Source organism: Trichechus manatus, unplaced genomic scaffold, assembly GCF_000243295.1.
Source record: "Trichechus manatus latirostris isolate Lorelei unplaced genomic scaffold, TriManLat1.0 scaffold00053, whole genome shotgun sequence".
NCBI lineage: Eukaryota > Metazoa > Chordata > Mammalia > Sirenia > Trichechidae > Trichechus > Trichechus manatus.
The window spans coordinates 13,443,250-13,462,019 of record NW_004443989.1 but is presented as its reverse complement, the minus strand read 5'-3'; the positions used below and the strand labels follow the sequence as shown (position 1 = coordinate 13,462,019).

Below are 18,770 nucleotides of genomic sequence, written 5' to 3'. Positions count from 1 at the left end.
GACCTGAGGCACACCCCATCCCCCAAAAGCAAGTCCTGCATCTCTCCTGAGGGCCATCGATGAGGTGCAGGTCTCCAAAGTAGGGGACACCACCCGCAGGGCTAGAACCTGGCCCCCATGTCTGCGAGCATCTCAGCCCTGAGGGGTAGGGTCAGTCAAAGCTCACCGCTTCCTCCCGCCCGGGCCTAAAGGTGGATTGTGGAGTCCTCTGCCCTCCACGGCCTGGTGGGGCTATGTGGTCCTGTCCATTTGTGGGCTTCCCTTCCTGGGCCCTGAGGACTAGCAGGACTGGATCAACGTGACTTCCGTACCCGGGAGCCTGGACCCTGGGCTCAGCGGACTTGGCCCTTTTGTCTTCACCCAACCTGGATGGAGCCCTCTGTAGACTGTGAAGTTCCGTGCCCTGTCCCGCCTCCCTGGTACTCGGAGGCTGGGTCACCCGGCACAGGCCTCCTGCTCTTAGGAATTGGGCTGCTGAGGGCCCCGTCCCTTAGGTGTGAGCCCCCCGGCCCCTTAAGGAGTGAGCCCTCTGCCAAGGCCGCCGTGGACCTCCTCCTCCTGTGTGCTGCGCCCTGAGCATGTGCGGTCCCCGAAGGTGGAGTCAAGGTTGACCCCGGGGCTATGCTGAGTCCCTGAGAGCAGACCTGCCGGAGCGTGCCACAGGGTGTTCAGGACTCATAACCCGAAATCGCAGCTTCCTGGACAGTGCGCCTCAAACGTAAGTGAGTGCTAGGCCTCGAGCGCGCGGGTGTCCGGTGCGAACTCACAGCCCCCCTTGGTCGCCTCTACTCCCTAACCACCCAAATGCACAGGCTCAGAAAGGTCAGGGCCAGGTCAAAACCAGGGGGTCCCAAAGAATTCTGAAGTCCCGGGGTCCAGGGCATGTGGCACGTGAGTCCTGAGCCTGGCCCACAGCTGCCTCCCTGTCCCCGGCAAGCAGCCCTTCATCCTTTGGGTTGGTGGTGTCAGGTGGGGATGGCGGCACGGGGACTGCAGCAGGTACCCTGGAGGGGCGTCCTCTGAGCCAGCAAGCAGCATTTTTTATTTATAAATTTATTCCTCTGCCCTGGGAGGGCCCAGGCAGTCCCACAGGCCAGATCTACTGAGAGGCTGGGGGTTCACATCCTCCTATCAGAAAGTCTGTGTGGAACAAGGGAGAACGTTCAGGAACTCACCAACTAGGTCACAACTGGGCCCCAACAGGGGCTTTCTCTATGCGGATAACCTGTCCTTCTCTCAGAGAGGACAGAAGCCATGAGACAAGAACTAACAAACTTGCCTGCATCTGTCCCCTCTGTCTCCTCCTTCCCTCTGTTACAAAACAATCATGGGCCGTTCTGGGGTCTAAGAAGAAAGACCCACCAGTGCTTTTGATTCACTCCCTTCTGGTACCAAAAAACCTAACCAAACTCATTGCCATCGAGTCAATTCTGACTCTCAGTGACTCTATATGACAGAGTAGAACTGCCCCATAGGGTTTCCATGGAGTGTCTGGTGGATTTGAAGCAGTCACAGCTCTTAACCACTATGCCACCAGGGTTTCCTCCCTTCTGATAGACCTTAGGTATTGTTAGGTGCTGTCAAGTCAGTTCAGACGCATGGAGACCTTATATACAACAGAACAAAACATTGCCTGGTCCTGTGCCATGCTTCCCATTGTTGTAACCACCATGTCAATACATCTCATGGAGGGTTTCCCTAATTTTTTTTGCTGACCCTCTACTTTACCAAACTTGATGTCTTTTTCTAGTGATTGGTCTTTCTTCATGACGTATCCAAAATAAGTAAGACGAAGTCTCACCATCCTTGTTTCTAAGGAAAATTCTGGCTGTACTTCCTCCAAAACTGACACGTTCACTTTTCTGACAGTCCATGATATATTCAGTATTCTTCGCCAACACCAAAATTCCAAATACATCCATTGTATTTAGAACTATCTTTTTCATTGTTTAGCTTTCACATGCATGTGAGGCAATTGAAAAGACCATGGTTTGAGTAGGGCACACCTTAGTCATCAACATGACAACTTCAATTTTTAAATTTTAAAAGACTTTAAAGAGGTCTTTTGCAACATATATTCCCAATACGGTACATCATTTGAATTCTTTTATTTTTCTATTTTTTTTAATCCCATAGAAAAATTTATACATACATTGTTATGTGACTCTAATTGCTCTCCCCGTACTGTGACAGCACACTCCTCCTTTCCACCCCTGATACCACATGTCCATTCAACAAGCTCCTAACCCTCTCTGCCTTCCAATCTCACCTCCGAACAGAAGCCACCCATTTACTCTTTTGTATCTACTTGAGGTAAGAAGCACACTCCTCACAAGTATCACTGTATGTCCCACAGTCCAGTCCAATCCCTGTCTGAAAAGTTGGCCTCGGAAATTGTTTTAGTTCTGGGCTGATAGAGAATCTGGGGGCCATGCTTTCCAGGGTTCCTCCATCTCAGTCAGACCATTAAGTCTGGTCTTCTTACTAGGATTTGAGTTCTGCACCCCACCTTTCTCCTGCTCTATCTGGGACTCTCTGTTGTGTTCCCTGTTATGGCGGTCATTGCTGGTAGCCAGGCACCCTCTAGTTCTTCTGGTCTCAGGCTGATGAAGTCTCTGGTTTATGTGGCCCTTTCTATCTCTTGGGCTAATACTTTCCTTGTGTCTTTGGTATCCTTCAGTCTTCTTTACTCCAGGTGGTTGGGACCAATTGATGCATCTTAGATGGCTGCTTGCAAGCTTTTAAGACTTCAGACACCATGCACCAAAGTAGGATGCAGAATATTTTCTTAATGAGCTTTGTTATGCCAATTGACCTAGATGTCCCCTGAAAGCATGGTCCCCAGACCCCTACCCTTGCTACTCTGTCCCTCAAAGTGTTTAATTGTATTCAGGAAACTTCTTAGCTCTGGTTTAGTCCAGTTGTGCTGACTTCCCCTGTAGTGTGTGCTGTCCTTCCCTTCACCTAAGATAATTCTTGTCTACTGTCTAGTTAGTGAATAACCCTCTGCTCCCTCCCCACCCTCGTAACCATCGAAGATTGTTGTCTTCTGTGTTTAAACCTTTTCTTGAGTTCTTATAATAGTGGTCTTATACAATATTTGTTCTTCTGTAACTGACTAAATTCATTCAGCATAATAAGTTCCAGCTTCCTCCATGTTATGTTTCACTGCTTCTTTGTCATTCTTTATCATTGCTTAATATTCCATTGTGTGGATATACCATAATTTGTTTATCCATTCGTCCATTAATGGGCACCTGGGTTGTTCCCATCTTTTTGCTATTGTGAACTCTGCTGCAGTGAACATGGATGTACATATATCTATTCGTGTGATGGCTCTTGTTTCTCCAGGATATATCCCAAGCAGTGGGATAGTTGGATCGTATGGTACTTCTATTTCTAGCTTTTTAAGGAAGTGCCAAATCGATTTCCAAAGTGGGTGTACCATTTTACATTCCAACCAACAGTGTATAAGTGTTCCAGTCTCTCCACAACCTCTCCAGCATTTATTATTTTGTGTTCTTTGGATTAAGGCTAGCCTTGCTGGGGTGAGATGATCTCTCATTGTAGTTTTGATCTGCATTTCTCTAATGGCTAATGATCGTGAGCATTTCTTCATGTGTCTGTTAGCCCCCTGACTATCTTCTTTGGTGAAGAGCCTCTTCATATCCTTTGCCCATTTTTTAATTGGGTTATTTGTCTTTTTGTTGTTGAGGTTTTGCAGTATCTTGTAGATCTTAGAGATGAGACGCTGATGAGATTTGTCATAGCCAAAAATTTTTTTCCCAGTCTGTAGGTTGTCTTTTTACTTTTTGGTGAAGTCTTTTGATGAGCATAAGTGTTTGATATTTAGGAGCTCCCATTTATCTAGTCTGTCTTCTGGTGCTTGTGCATTGTTACTTATGCTTCATAGTATGTTTATGCCATGTATTAGGTCTCTTAACATTGTCCCTATTTTTTCTTCCGTGATCTTTATTCTTTTCGATTTTATGTTTAAGTCTTTGATACATTTTGCGTTAGTTTTTGTACATGGTGTGAGGTATGGGTCTTGTTTCAGGTTTTTGCAGATGGATATCCAATTATGCCAGCACCATTTGTAAAGAGGACTGTCATTTCCCCAATTAATGGACTTTGGGCCTTTGTCAATGTCAGCTGCTCATAGGTGGATGAGCATATATCTGGATTCTCAACTCTGTTCCATTGGTCTATGTATCTGTTGTTGTACCAATACCAGGCTGTTTTAACTACCGTGGCAGTATAATAGGGTCTTAAATCAGGTAGTGTAAGGCCTCCCACTTTGTTCTTCTTCTTGAGTAATGCTTTACTTAGTCAGCGCCTCTTCCCTTTCCATATGAAGCTGGTGATTTGTTTCTCCATATCATTAAAAAATGCCGGTGGAATTTGGATTGGGATTGCATTGTATCTATAGATTTCTTTAGGTAGAATTGAGATTTTCACTATGTTGAGTCTACCTATCCATGAGCAAGGTATATTTTTCCACTTATGCAGGTCTCTTTTGGTTTCTTGCAGGAGTGTCTTGTAGTTTTCTCTGTATTTATCTTTTACATCTCTTGTTAGATTTCTTCCTAAGTATTTTATCTTCTTGGGGGCTATTGTAAATGATATTGATTTGGTAATTTCCTCTTCAAGGTTATCTTTGTTGATGTAAAGGAATCCAACTGATTTTTGTATGTTTAGCTTGTATCCTGAAACTTTGCTGAAATCTTCTATTAGTTGCAGTAGTTTTCTTGTGGATTCTTTGGGGTTTTCTGTGTATAAGATCATATCATCTGCAAATAGAGATGCTTTGACTTCTTCCCTACCAATTTGGGTGCCCTTTATTTCTTTTTCTAGCCTAATTGCTCTGGCTAGGACCTCCAGCACAATGTTGAATAAGAGTGGTGATAAACTGCTTCCTTGTCTGGTTCCCATTCTGAAGGGGAATGCTTTCAAAGTCTCTCCATTTAGGATGTTGGCTGTTGGCTTTGTATAAATGCCCTTAATCATGTTAAGGAATTTCCCTTCTATTTCTATTTTGTTGTGAGTTTTTATCACGAATGGGTGATGGACTTTGTTGAATGCCTTTTCCGTATCGATTGATAAGATCATGTGGTTCTTGTCTTTAGTTTTATTTATGTGATGGATTACATGTTTGTTTTTCTAATGTTGAACCATCCCTGCATACCTGGTATAAATCCCACTTGATAGTGGTGAATTATTTTTTTGATATGTTGCTGAATTCTATTGGCTACAATTTTGTTGAGGATTTTTGCGTCAATATTCATGAGGGATATTGGTCTGTAATTTTCTTTTTTTGTGACGTTTTTACCTGGTTTTGGTATCAGGATTATGCTGGCTTCATAGAATGAGTTTAGGAGTATTCCATCCTTTTATGTGCTCCGAAATACCTTTACTAGAAGTGATGGTATCTCTTCTGTGACAGTTTGGTAGAATTCTCCAGTGAAGCCATCTGGGCCAGAGCTTTTTTTGTTGGGAATTTTTGAATAACCTTTTCAAACTTTTCTTTTTTTATGGGTTTATTTACTTGTTCTACCTCTGTTTGTGTTAATTTAGGTAGGTAGTGAGTTTCTACAAATTTGTCCATTTCCTCTGGGTTTTCAAATTTTTTAGAGTACAATTTTTCATAGTAATCTGTTATGATTCTTTTAATTTCAGGTGGGTCTGTTTTGATATCACCCATCTCATTTCTCATATGGGTTATCTGCTTCCTCTCCTGTTTATCTTTTGTCAGATTGGCCACTGGTTTGTCAATTTTGTTGATCTTTTCAAAGAACAAGCTTTTGGACTGGTTAACTCTTTCAATTGTTTTTCTAACCTATTTCATTTAATTCTGCTCTAATTCTTATTATTTCCTTCCTTCTGGCGCTTGAGGGCTTCTTTTGCTTGTCTCTACTTGTTCCAGTCGTAAGGTAAATGTTTTGATTTTGGGCCTTTCTTCTTTTTGGATGTGTACATTTATTGCTATAAAGTGACCTCTCTACTTTTGCTGTATCCCAAAGGTTCTGGTAGGATGTGTTTTCAGTCTTGTTTGATTCTATGAATTTCTTTATTCCGTCCTTAATTTTTTCTATAACCCAGTAGTTTTTGGGCAAAGTGTTGTTCAGTTTCCATGTGTTTTATTTTTTTTCCTTGTTTTTTGTGTTGTTGATTTCTACTTTTATGGCTTTATGGTCAGAAATTATGCTTTGTAATATTTTGATGTTTTGGATTTTGTTAAGACTTGCTTTATGGCCTCATATGTGGTCTATTCTGGAGAATGTTCCATGTATGTTGGAAAAGAGTACTTGGCTGCTGTTGCGTGCAGTGTTCGGTATATGTCTATGAGATCAAGTTGGTTGATTGTAGCATTTAGCTCTTCCATGTCTTTGTTGAGCTTCTTTCTGGATGTTCTGTCCTTCAATGAAAGTGGCGTGTTGAAGTCTCCTACTACTATTGTGGAGCTGTCTATCTCTCTTTTCAGTGCTGCTAGAGTTTGTTTTACGTATTTTGGAGCCTTATCATTGGGTGTGTGAGTATTTATTACAGGTACGTCCTCCTGGTTTATTGACCCTTTAATCGTTATATAGTGTCCTTCCTTATCCTTTGTGGTGGATTTTACTTTAAAGTCTGTTTTGTCAGAGATTAATATTGCCACTTCTGCTCTTTTTTGACTGTTGTTTGCTTGATATATTTTTTTCCATCCTTTGAGTTTTAGCCTGTTTGTGTCTTTAAGTCTAAGGTGCATCTCTTGTAGGCAGCATATAGATGGATCATGCTTTTTTATCCAATTGGCCACTCTCTGTCTCTTTATTGGTGCCTTCAGTCTGTTTACATTCAGCGTAATTATTGATAGGTAAGAGTTTAGTGCTGTCATCCAAATGTCTCTTTTTGTGTGTTGTTCACAGTTTCTTTGTTCCCTTAATTTTCTGTGCTGAGTCGTTTTCCTTTGTGTATTTTTTTTTTTTATCTTTTTCATTGTTGTAGGTTTTGTGTTTGCTGAGTCTTGAAATTTTTCTACTTTCTTATTTTGATTTATAGGATTGTTAGATTCCTTTGTGGTTACCTTACTATTTACCCCTATTTTTCTAAGTTTATACCAGTCTTTTATTTCTTTATATCACCTTGACTTCCCCTCCATATGAGAAATCTATGTCTGCATTTTTTAAGTCCCTCTTTTTTGTTTTAGTGTCTTTTTTTACATATTGTTATCTCTGTTTTTCAATGTTTTAGCTTTTATGTATTTTCTACTTCCCTATCTGAGTCAATATCTGGTTTCTCTGTCCTGTGTTCTAGTCTTGCACTGTTATTTGATGTTATTGATTATCTAACCAGAGGAATCCCTTTAGTATTTCTTGTAATTTTGGTTTGGTTTTTGCAAATTCCCTAAATTTCTGTTTATCTGGTAATGCCCTAATTTTGCCACTATATTTGAGAGACAGTTTTGCTGGGTATATAATTCTTGGCTGGCGTTGTTTTCCTTCAAGGCTTTATATATGTCATCCGATTGCCTTCTTGCCTGCATGGTTTCTGCTGAGTAGTCCGAGCTTATTCTAATTGACTCTCATTGTAGATGACTTTTCTTGTATCCCTAGCCAATTCTTAAAATTCTCTCGTTATCTTTGGTTTTGGTAACTTTGATTATAATATGTCTTGGTGACTTTATTTTGGGATCTACTTTATGTGGGGTTCGATGAGCATCTTGAATAGAGATCTTCTCATCTTTGATGATATCAGGGAAGTTTTCAGTCAACAAATCTTCAACAATTTTCTTAGTATTTTCTGTTATCTGCCCCCCATTCTGGTACTCCAGTCACTCGTAAGTTATTTCTCTTGATAGAGTCCCGCATAACTCTTAGAGTTTCTTCGTTCTTTTTATTTTTTTGTCTGATTTTTCCTCAAGTAAGTTGATGTCAAGTGCTTTATCTTCCATGTCCTAATTCTAACTTCTACTGCCTCAGTTCTGCTCCTATGACTTTCTATTGAGTTGTCTAATTCTGAAATTTGGTAATCTTCTGGATTTCTGATTGCTGTCTCTCTATGGATTCTTGCAGCCTATTAAATTTGTCATTATTTTCTTGAATAACTGTTTTAAATTCCACTCCTACTTTATCTGTATGTTCTTTGGCAATTCCTGCATTATGTATACTTGCCTTTCTAATTTCTACAAGAGTTATGTATATTAATCTTTTGTATTCTGCCTCTGGTAATTCCAAGAAATTCTCTTCCTCCAGAGAATTTATTGATTCTTTATTTTGGGAGCTTGCTGAAGCCTTCATGGACTGTCTCTTTATGTGATTTGATATTGACTGTTGTCTCCAAGCCATCAATAAGTTATATAATTTTATTTTATATTTGTTTAGTGAGTCCTAGCTTCTTGTTTTGATATGCCCAAATAGGCTGCTCGTGTACGTTAGTTTGATTATTGGCACCTTTGACGCTCTAACGTCCTGTCACCAGGTAGTTCTGTAACTAAGTATGTGCACACAGGAATCCGTTCAATTTTCCTATGTGGGTTCAGCTCTGGTGTCCAGGCAGTCGGTCACCAAGTGTGTGGTTCAGGCTCTCACCAACAGTCCTAGAGAGGCATGAGTGATTGGTGTAGGCACAAGTATCTGGCTGCAATAGGGGGTCACATGCTGAGCCAGGCAGCGGGCTGATATATGCCCCTGAGAGTCTGAAAAGAAAGCATGTCCCTATTCCCTAGGGTGAGTAGGTAGGTGAGTTTTGCAGCTGGACTATGAGCACCCCACTCTTTTGGCTGTAAAGACTTGAGGGCACCACCTATTCTTTGACCCCTGTAGCAGGTGACTAGGTGGCATAGGTGGAGCCACGACTCTTCAAGCCCCTGGTGTAGATCAGTAAAGGTACCTGTTCAAAGGTCAGGGCTGTGTCAAGGCTCACAAATCTGCCACTTCACAACTGAAACAGTTGAAGTTAGACTTCAGGTATTTACCCTGTTGTACCGTGGTGGTGGGGGCTTATGCTGTTGAGATGGGTCCCCACAAGTCTATACAGGGGTGTAAGGCACTCAAAGTCTGTGGGCCCCATATGCCTGTGCCTAGCAAAGGAGCTGTGCCGACTCTGAATTCCTGGCTTAGGGGAGCCAGCATTTCATTTGTTCTGTCTCCAAGGCCAGGAGAATGGGTCAGGGCACCTTTTGGGATCTACTTCCAGCCCAGTGCACTCAGAGACTTTGGAAGGCCAGACCAGTGCAGAGCCAGGAGGGAAGAGGTAAAAGGGAGAGAGGTTTTTCCCAAATCAGCTTTTCGTTTTTAAGTCCCCGTGAAAGGCCTCATGCAAGTACTTTAGCCACTTGGGAGCTGCTTTTCACTGGTTTGGAGTGTCCAGGCAGAATCTCTGCTGCCAGATCTCTCTCAATGTGGAAACTGCCTCCCTGAGTGCGTGCTCGGAGCTGTTTGCCTACTTCAGAACCAGTCAGGGCTGAAGAGGTGGGGCTCCAGCCAAGCGAGTCTGGTCTGGCATTTCTCCCTTCTTCAGAACCGTCTCCCTCTCCCCCTGCCACTGAGTCTGATTGCTCAACTTTGCCTTGTTCGGGGCTCCTAGATATTCATATACAATCAAATCACTTGTTTTCCCAGGTTTTTATTGTAAGAGGGATATAGAAAGCCGTTTGACTACTCTGCCATCTTGGCCCCACCTCTCATTTGATTTCTTGACTGCTGCTTCCATGAGCATTGATTGTGAATACAAGTAAAATGAAATCCTTGACGATGTCAATATTTTCTCCATTTATCATGATATTGCTTATTGGTTCAGTTGTGAGGATTTTTTTTTTCTTTATATTGAGGGGTAAACTATACTAAAGGCTGTCGTCTTTCATCTTCATCAGTAAGTACTTAAAGTCCTCTTAGCTTTCAGCAAGCAAGGTTGTGTCATCTGCATATCACAGGTTGTTAATGAGTCTTTGTAAATACTGCATGAGGACCTTCTCTAACTTCACAAGGGGGAAGGAGAATCAAGATCAACAGCCCAAGGTTGATCCCAGTGAGGTGGAGATCAGACATACCCTCTGTCTCCATCATATTTACCAATTCTGACACCAACTGTCCCTCCCATGACACTCTCTACTTCTCTGCTGGGCTTGTCAATTCATTTCAATGCCCACAAAGAACTCAGTGACAGTACTGACGATAGTGGGGTTTACTAGGAAAGTAAACAGGCTACAATTCAGGTTCAGGAACACTCAGGATACAGCTCTTCCATCAGGAAAGCCTCCTTCCAACTGGGCCCTTGGCCTCTGATCCTGCTTGGGTAAGTGTTACAAAGCTCTTTTAGCTCTGTCAATTCAAGAAGCTCAGCAAATCCTGTATAGGATAGACCTCAAAAGAAACTCTCCAAGACGTACCATAATCACACTTGCCAAAACCAAAGCTAAAGAAAAAATCCTGAGAGCAGCTCAAGAATAAAGAAAAGTCACATACAAAGGGGAAACAATAAGACTAAGCTCTGATTAATTGGCAGAAACCATGCAGACAAGAGGCAATGGGATGATGTACATAAAACTTTGAAAAAAAATTGCCAACCAAGAATAATATATCCTGCAAAACTCTCACTCAAATATATGGTGAAACTAGGACATTTCCAGATAAACAGTAATTAAGAGAATATGTAAAAACCAAACCAAACTTACAAGAATTATTAAGGAGAGTCCTTTGGTTAGAGAACCAGCATCAGACAACAACCTGAATATAGGGTGCAGGACAGCATCAGCCAGATACCGTCCTAGGTAATGAACTCTCAAGGATAAAACAAAACTAAAAGATTTACTACAGGGAACCATTGATGTCAATCTGTAAATGACAACAATGTCAGAACAATAAAAGGAGGAATAAATGGTGTAGGTATAGAACTTTCAAATAGAGAGGAAGTCAAGGTGATATCAAGTTATAAAAGACTGGTTCAAACTTAGGAAGATGGGTAAATTTCAAGGTAAACACAAAGAAACTTAACAAACTTACAAAAATAAAGAAGAAAAATAAAATCTCAGTAAACACAAAATCTACAAAGACAAAAGAAGCAAAATGAAATTTCATATACAAAAGTAACTCAGCATAGGAGAGTAAGAGAAACAAAAAATATCAGCACTACAATCAACTCACACCTATCGATAATCACACTGAATGTAAATGGCTTAAATGCACCTGTAAAGAGACAGAGAGTGACAGAATAGATAAAAACATGGCCCATCAATATGCTGTCTACAAGAGACACACTTTAGAAACAAAGATATAAATATATTAAAAATCAAAGGATGGAAAAAAATATATCAAGCAAACAGCAACCAAAAAAGAGAAAGAGGGGCAATACTAATCTCAGATAAAATAGACTTTAAGGCAAAATCTGCCATAAAAGATATGGCGCTTCCTTAAAAAGCTAGAAATAGAAATACCATACAATCCAGCAATCTCACTCCTAGGAATATATCCTAGAGAAATAAGAGCTATTACATGAGTAGACATATGGACCCCCATGTTCATTGTAGCATTATTCACAATAGTAAAACGATAGAAACAACCTAAGTGCTCATCAACAGATGAATGGATAAACAAACTATGGTGCATACACACAATGGAATACTACACAATGATAAAGAACAATGATGAATCTGTGAAACATCTCACAACGTGGATGAATCTGGAGGGCATTATGCTGAGTGAAATAAGTCAATCACAAAAGGACAAATACTGTATGAGACCATTATTATAAAAATTCATGAAAAGGTTTACACACAGAAAGAAATAATCTTTGATGGTTATAAGGGGGCAGGGAAAAACACTAACTAGACAATAGACAAGTGGTAACTTTGGTGAAAGGTTAGACTGTACACAATACTGGGAAAGTCAACACAACCTGACCAAGGCAAAGTCATAGAAGCTTCATAGATATATCCAAACTCCCCGAGGGACCGAGTTACTGGGCTGAGGGCTGGGGACCATGGTCTCGGGGGACATCTAGCTCAATTGGCAGAACATATTTTATAAAGAAAATGTTCTACATCCTACTTTGGTGAGTAGCGTCTAGGGTCTTAAAAGCTTGTGAGCAGTCATCTAAGATTCACCACTGGTCTCATCCCTTCTTGAGCAAGGGAAAATGAAGAGAACAGGGTACAAGGAAAAGATTAATCCAAAGGACTAATGTACCACAACTACCACAGCCTCCACCAGACAGAGTCCAGCACAACTAGATTGTGCCCAGCTACCACCACTGACTGCTCTGACAGTGATCACAATAGACGGTCCTGGACAGAGTGGGAGAAAAATGTAGGGTAAAATTCAAATTCACAAGAAAAAGACCAGATTTACTGGTCTGACAGAGACTAGAGAAACCCTGAGAGTATGACCCCTGGAGATCTTTTAAAGTTAGTACTGAAGTCACTTCTAAAGTTCACCCTTCAGTCAAATATTAGACAGGCCTATAAAACAAACAATAGCACAGGGAGTTCAATCATGTATACGAGACTACATGGGCACAGCAGCCTAAAAACAAAGACAATAAGGCATGAAGGGATAGGAAAACAGGGCTAATGGTAATAGGGAACCCAAGGTTGAAAAGGGGAGGTGTTGACATATCACAGGGTTGGCAACAAATGTCACAAAACAATTTCTGTATTAATTGTTTAATGAGAAACTAGGTTGCTCTGTACACTTTCACCTAAAGCACAACAGAAAAAAAAATAAGAAAAAAAAGATTCCTTGGTTTTATTTGTTTGGGTTGTAAGTACTGCTTTTGCAGTAAGGAAGAATGCATTGTACCATGTTTTGAAAAGTTTCATGAAAAACAATGAAAAGACTAATTAGAAGAAGACTAGAAGAAAATGAATGTGCAGTCATTGCCAGGTGCCTTTATGATTTGCCTCATGTTTTGCAAATTTTCAAGAAATAAAATTTTAAAAACTCTAAGTTTTCATGGATGCATATCATATCAGCAGGATTTATGTCATCCAAGGTCTGCTGGGACACATGTGATCCCGGTAATGGGTATCAGAATCCATAACTCGTAATAAAAATTCTGAATTGGTACTTTAATCAGCATGCCTTTGTTAGTGAAAACACAACCAAGTATCAACAAAAAATTCAAAGGAGAAAATAATTAAGTCTTGAAAGTGTTATTAAGAGAAACTTGAGGAATAAACAAGCTAGTGTGTTGAAAGATTTTGCAAAGGTCTTCACTTATCGAGTTGATCAATAAATGCTACATTTTATTATGAATATATTATAGAAATGGAAGTTAGGGTTTTGATGACTTTAAAATATGTAACCTGGCCCACTACAGTAGAGGAGACCTTTGAATGTGACAGTGGATCAAAACTTGTTGTGAAACCATCATACCAGTATTGATTAGGGCTGACCTTGACAGCTCACTTCACCCCTGAGTCTATCTATTGTACAGCTGCTCAGCTGTTCAGTAAAATTTTAGCATTGGATGTGCAATGTAGTGGTCTTTTTTCTCCTCACTACATGTGGGAGCTAAAAGATTGATGATATTTCACAGAGGCCAGTCCCACAGCCCAGTGTATTCCAGTGGTCAGGGTAGTCATGCTTGTGTGCCTTCCAGGGGCTGCAAACGTGAGGAAGTTTTGGAGTGAAGCATCTAGAGAGCTGGTGTGTAAGTCTCTGTTTCCTAGGATGCACAAGCAGTTTAACAGCTAAATCCTTTGCACTTCAATGAATTTACTGGAAAATGAGAATCTTAACCTCTTGCTCACAGTCAGCAAACAAAGGGATGTACTATTCTGGTTCTTCACAGATTGGGCTCTTTAACATCTTATAACATTATCATGTGTTTTTGTGGGTGTCTGTGTGTATGTTTATTGAGTGGTTGTTGTTGTTAGGTGCCATCAAGTTGGTTCCGACTCATAGCGACCCTGTGCAAAATAGAACATTGCCCAGTCCTGTGCCATGCTGACAGTCGTTGTTATGCTTGAGCTCATTGTTGCAGCCACAGTGTCAATCCATCTCATTGAGTGTCTTCCTCTTTTTCGCTGACCCTGTACTTTACCAAGCATGATGTCCTTCTCCAGGGACTGATCCCTCCTGACAACATGTCCAAAGTATGTAAGACGTAGTCTTGCCATCCTTCCTTCTAAGGAGAATTCTGGTTTTACTTCTTCCAAGACAGATATATTCATTCTTTTGGCAGTCCATGGTACATTCAATATTCAAAGGTGTCAATTCTTCTTTGGTCTTCTTTATTTATCGTACAGTTTTCCCATGCATATGATGCGATTGAAAATACCATGGCTTGGGTCAGGCGTACCTTAGTCTTCAAGGTGACATCTTTGCTTTTCAACACTTTAAAGAGGTCTTTGGCAGCAGATTTGCGCAATGCAGTGTATTGATCTCATGACTGCTGCTTCCATGAGCATTGATTGTGAATCCAAGTAAAATGAAATCCTTGACAACTTCAATATTTTCCCCACTTATCATGATGTTGCTTGTTGGTCCAGTTGTGAGGATTTTTGTTTTCTTTCTGTTGAGGTGTAATCCATACTGAAAGCTGTGGTCTTTGATCTGAATCTGTAAGTGCTTCAAGTCCTCTTCACTTTCAGCAAGCAAAGTTGTCTACTCTGCATAATGCAGGTTGTTAATGAGTCTTCCTCCAATCCTGATGCCTCTTTCTTCTTCATATAGTCCAGCTTCTCGGATTATTTGCTCAGCATACAGACTGAATAGGTATGGTGAAAGGATGCGACCCTGATGCACACCTTTCCTGACTTGAAACCACACATCGTCCCCTTGGTCTGTCTGAACAGCTGCCTCTTGATCTCTGTACAGGTTCCTCATGAGCACAATTAAGTGTTCTGGAATTCCGATTCTCTGCAATGTTATCCATAATTTGTTATGATCCACACAATCGAATGTCATTGCATAGTCAATAAAACACAGGTAAACATCTTTCCGGTTTTCTCTGCTTTCAGCCAGGATCCATCTGACATCAGCAATGATATCCCTGGTTCCACATCCTCTTCTGAATCTGGCCTGAATTTCTGGCAGTTCCTTGTCGACATACTACTGCAATCGCTTTTGAATGATCTTCAGCAAAATTTTACTTGCATGTGATATTGTTTGATAATTTCCACATTCGGTTGGATCACCTTTATTGGTAATAGGCATAAATATAAATCTCTTCCAATCGGTTGGCCCAGTAGCTGTCTTCCAAACTTCTTGGCATAGACAAGTGAGCACTTCCAGCACTGCATCTGTTTGCTGAAACATCTCAACTGATATTCCTTCAATTCCCGGAGGCTTGTTTTTCACCAATGCCTTCAGTGCAGCTTGGACTTCTTCCTTCAGTACCATCGGTTCCTGATCATATGCTACCTCTTGAAATGGATGAACATCAACCAACTCTTTTTGGTATAATGACTCTGTATTCCTTCGATCTTCTTTTGATGCTACTTGTGTCATTGATTATTTTCCCCACAGAAACCTTCAATATTGCAACTCAAGGTTTGAATTTTTTCTTCAGTTCTTTCAGCTTGAGAAATGCCGAGTGTGTTCTTCCCTTTTGGTTTTCTATCTCCAGCTGCTTGCACAATTCATTATAATACTTTACTTTGTCTTCTCGAGCCACCCTTTGAAATCTTCTGTTGTTCTTTTACTTCATCATTTCTTCTTTTTGCTTTAGCTACTCGACATTCAAGGATAGGTTTCAGAGTTTCATCTGACATCCATTTTGGTCTTTTCTTTCTTTCCAGTCTTTTTAATGACCTCTTGCTTTCTTCATGTATGATGTCCCCCCACGTGTCTTTCAGTTTGTCATACTGTGGGGGCTTGCATGTTGCTGTGATGCTGGAAGCTATGCCACCAGTATTCAGATACCAGCAGGGTCGCCCATGGTGAACAGGTTTCAGCTGAGCTTCCAGAATAAGACAGACTAGGAAGAAGGACCCGACAGTCTACTTGTGAAAAGAATTAGCCAGAGAAAACCTTATGAATAGAGCGGAACGTTGTCTGACATGTACCAGAAGATGGGCCTCCTGGGTTGGAAGGCACTCAAAAGACAACTGGGAAAGAGCTGCTTCCTCAAAGTAGAGTAGACCTTAATGACGTGGACGGAGTCAAGCTTTTGAGAGCTTCATTTGCTAATGTGGACTAAAAATGAGAAGAAACAGCTGCAAACATCCATTAATAATCGGAACGTGGAATGCACAAAGTATGAATCTAGGAAAATCGGAAATCATCAAAAATGAAATGGAATGCATAAAGATTGATATCTTAGGCATTAGTGAGCTGAAATGGACTCGTACTGGCCATTTTGAATCAGACAACTATATGGTCTACTATGCTGGGAATGACAACTTGAAAAGGCATGGCGTTGCATTCATCATCAAAAAGAACATTTCAAGATCTATCCTGAAGTACAACGCTGTCAGTGATAGGATAATATCAATACGCCTACAAGGAAGACCAGTTAATACAACTATTATTCAAGTTTATGCACCATCCACTAAGGCCAAAGATGAAGAAATTGAAGATTTTTACCAACTTCTTCAGTCTGAAATTGATTGAACATGAAATCAGGAAGCATTGATAATTACTGGTGATTGGAATGCGAAAGTTGGGAACAAAAAAGGATCGGTAGTTGGAAAATATGGCCTTGGTGATAGAAATGATGTCAGAGATTGAATGATAGAATCATGCAAGACCAGTGACTTCTTCATTGCAAATACCTTTTTCACCAACATAAACTGCGACTATACACATGGACCTCACCAGATGGAATACACAGGAGTCAAATCAACTACCTCTGTGGAAAGAAATGGAAAAGCTCAATATCATCAGTCAGAACAAGGCCAGGGGCTGACTTCGGAACAGACCATCAATCGCTCAGATGCACTTTAAAGTTGAAACTGAAGAAAACTAGAACAAGTCCACAAGAGCCAAAGTACAACCTTGAGTATATCCCACCTGAATTTAGAGATCATTTCAAGAATAGATTTGACGCATCGAACACTAATGCCTGAAGACCAGATGAGTTGTGGAATGACATCAAGGACATCATACATGAAGAAAGGAAGAGGTCATTAAAATACTAGTGGCATAACTTCCTGCATCAGCAAAATGCCAACTACCAGATTATGACAAAGTCACAGACGGGAGGTGGCAGTTGGATATGTTATCACATTTACTTTTTTCTGTTTACATTTAATTTGAATAAAGGTTTGCTTTCATTTTAATTATTCCTTTAACATATAAAATTTTCACATGGTTCAAAACTAAAAACTACATAAAAAGGTGTATTCAGAAGGCTGATTCCTCTGTACAACTTGTGCTCTGTTAAGATCACCACCAGTTGCTAACCATTTCCATTTTAATTGTTTCCTGTGTAACTTTTCAGTGTTCCTCAGAAGTATCCCTCCCCCAGAATACATAAATACATACATAAATATATGTTGGTTATTTATCATGTTTCCTTCACACAAATGTACTTTTCCCCCACTTAACACTATATAATGGAAATCTATCTATCTCATTTCATAGTATAGGGGAGGCCAAGGCAGAGGCTTCAGTAAAGGTTGTGCATGTGTGCAGTAGAGCTCAGGAGGGCTGGTGGGCATTTTACTTCTGTCTCAAAGTGTCTTTGGTCAATATTGTTGTTGTGTGCTTTCGAGTCCATTCCAACTCATAGCGACAACATACAACAGAGTAGAACTGCCCCTATAGTGTTTACTAAACTGTAGTCTTTATGGGAATAGATCTCCAGGTCTTTTCTTCCATTACGTCTGGTAGCTTCTAACCACTGACCTTTAAGTTTGCAGCAGAGCGCTTAACCACTGAGCTACCAGGGCCCCTTCCTTGGTCAATAACCATGTGAAAATATCCTGAGTTCACCTAACAATAGCTTATTAGGCTGTGATCATCAGGTGGTGAAGATAAAAACCAAATCCCTTAAAGTCTTTACTTTTTCTTTTTGCATGTAGATTGAAAATGTTCAGTTTTGAACATATGGTTCAAATGTTTAACTTTAGTATCATTAACACAATTCCTAGCACTTTAAGGCCCTTCCATTTATGGACAGGTATTTTATGGAGCCTAGACTCTGTGAAGAAACGGTGGTGGCATGGTGTTAAAAGCACTCAACTGCTAACTGAAAGATTGGTGGTTAGAAACCACCCAGCTGCTCCGTGGGAGAAAGATGTGGCAGTCTGCTTCTGTAAAGATTTATAGCCTTGGAAATCCTAGGGGGCTGTTCTATTCTGTTCTTTAGGGTTGACTATGAGTCGGAATCGACTAAATGGCAACATGTTTGCTTTTTTTGGTTTAGTCTCTGTGAGCCGCCACCTATCTGTCACTTAGTTGTATTGTGGTGGCTTACATGTTGCTATGATGACTGGAAGCTATGCCGCTGGTGTTTCAAATACCAGCAAGGTCACTCAGGTGGACAGGTTTCAGTGGAGGTTCCAGACTAAGACAGCTAGGAAGAAATGCCTGGCAATCTATTTCTGAAAATTAGCCAGTGTAAACCCTATGGATCAGAAAAGGATATTGTCTGACAAGAGTCATACATGTCAATGATCATGGAGATGATGCAGAACAAGGCAACTTTTCATTCTATTATACATAGGATGGCCGTGAGTCAGAGCCTAAAAGGCAGCTAACAAAGTCTCTGTGAGAGGCACAAATAAACAGAAAGGGTTGAGATTTCTCAGGCACAGATCTGCAGTTCTGAGTGGCTCCATTAAATAATCTTAGTGATCCTCTTAGCCATTCTTAAATCCTCTTGTGTCTACTCAAGTGTTTATTCAT

General features: G+C 40.7%; 1 pseudogene; it reads right to left on the bottom strand.

The window, feature by feature from the left end:
- Positions 1–513: 513 nt before the first annotated feature.
- Positions 514–18,770, bottom strand: part of LOC101355265 (vomeronasal type-1 receptor 2-like) — a 32,210-nt pseudogene continuing 13,953 nt past the window's right edge.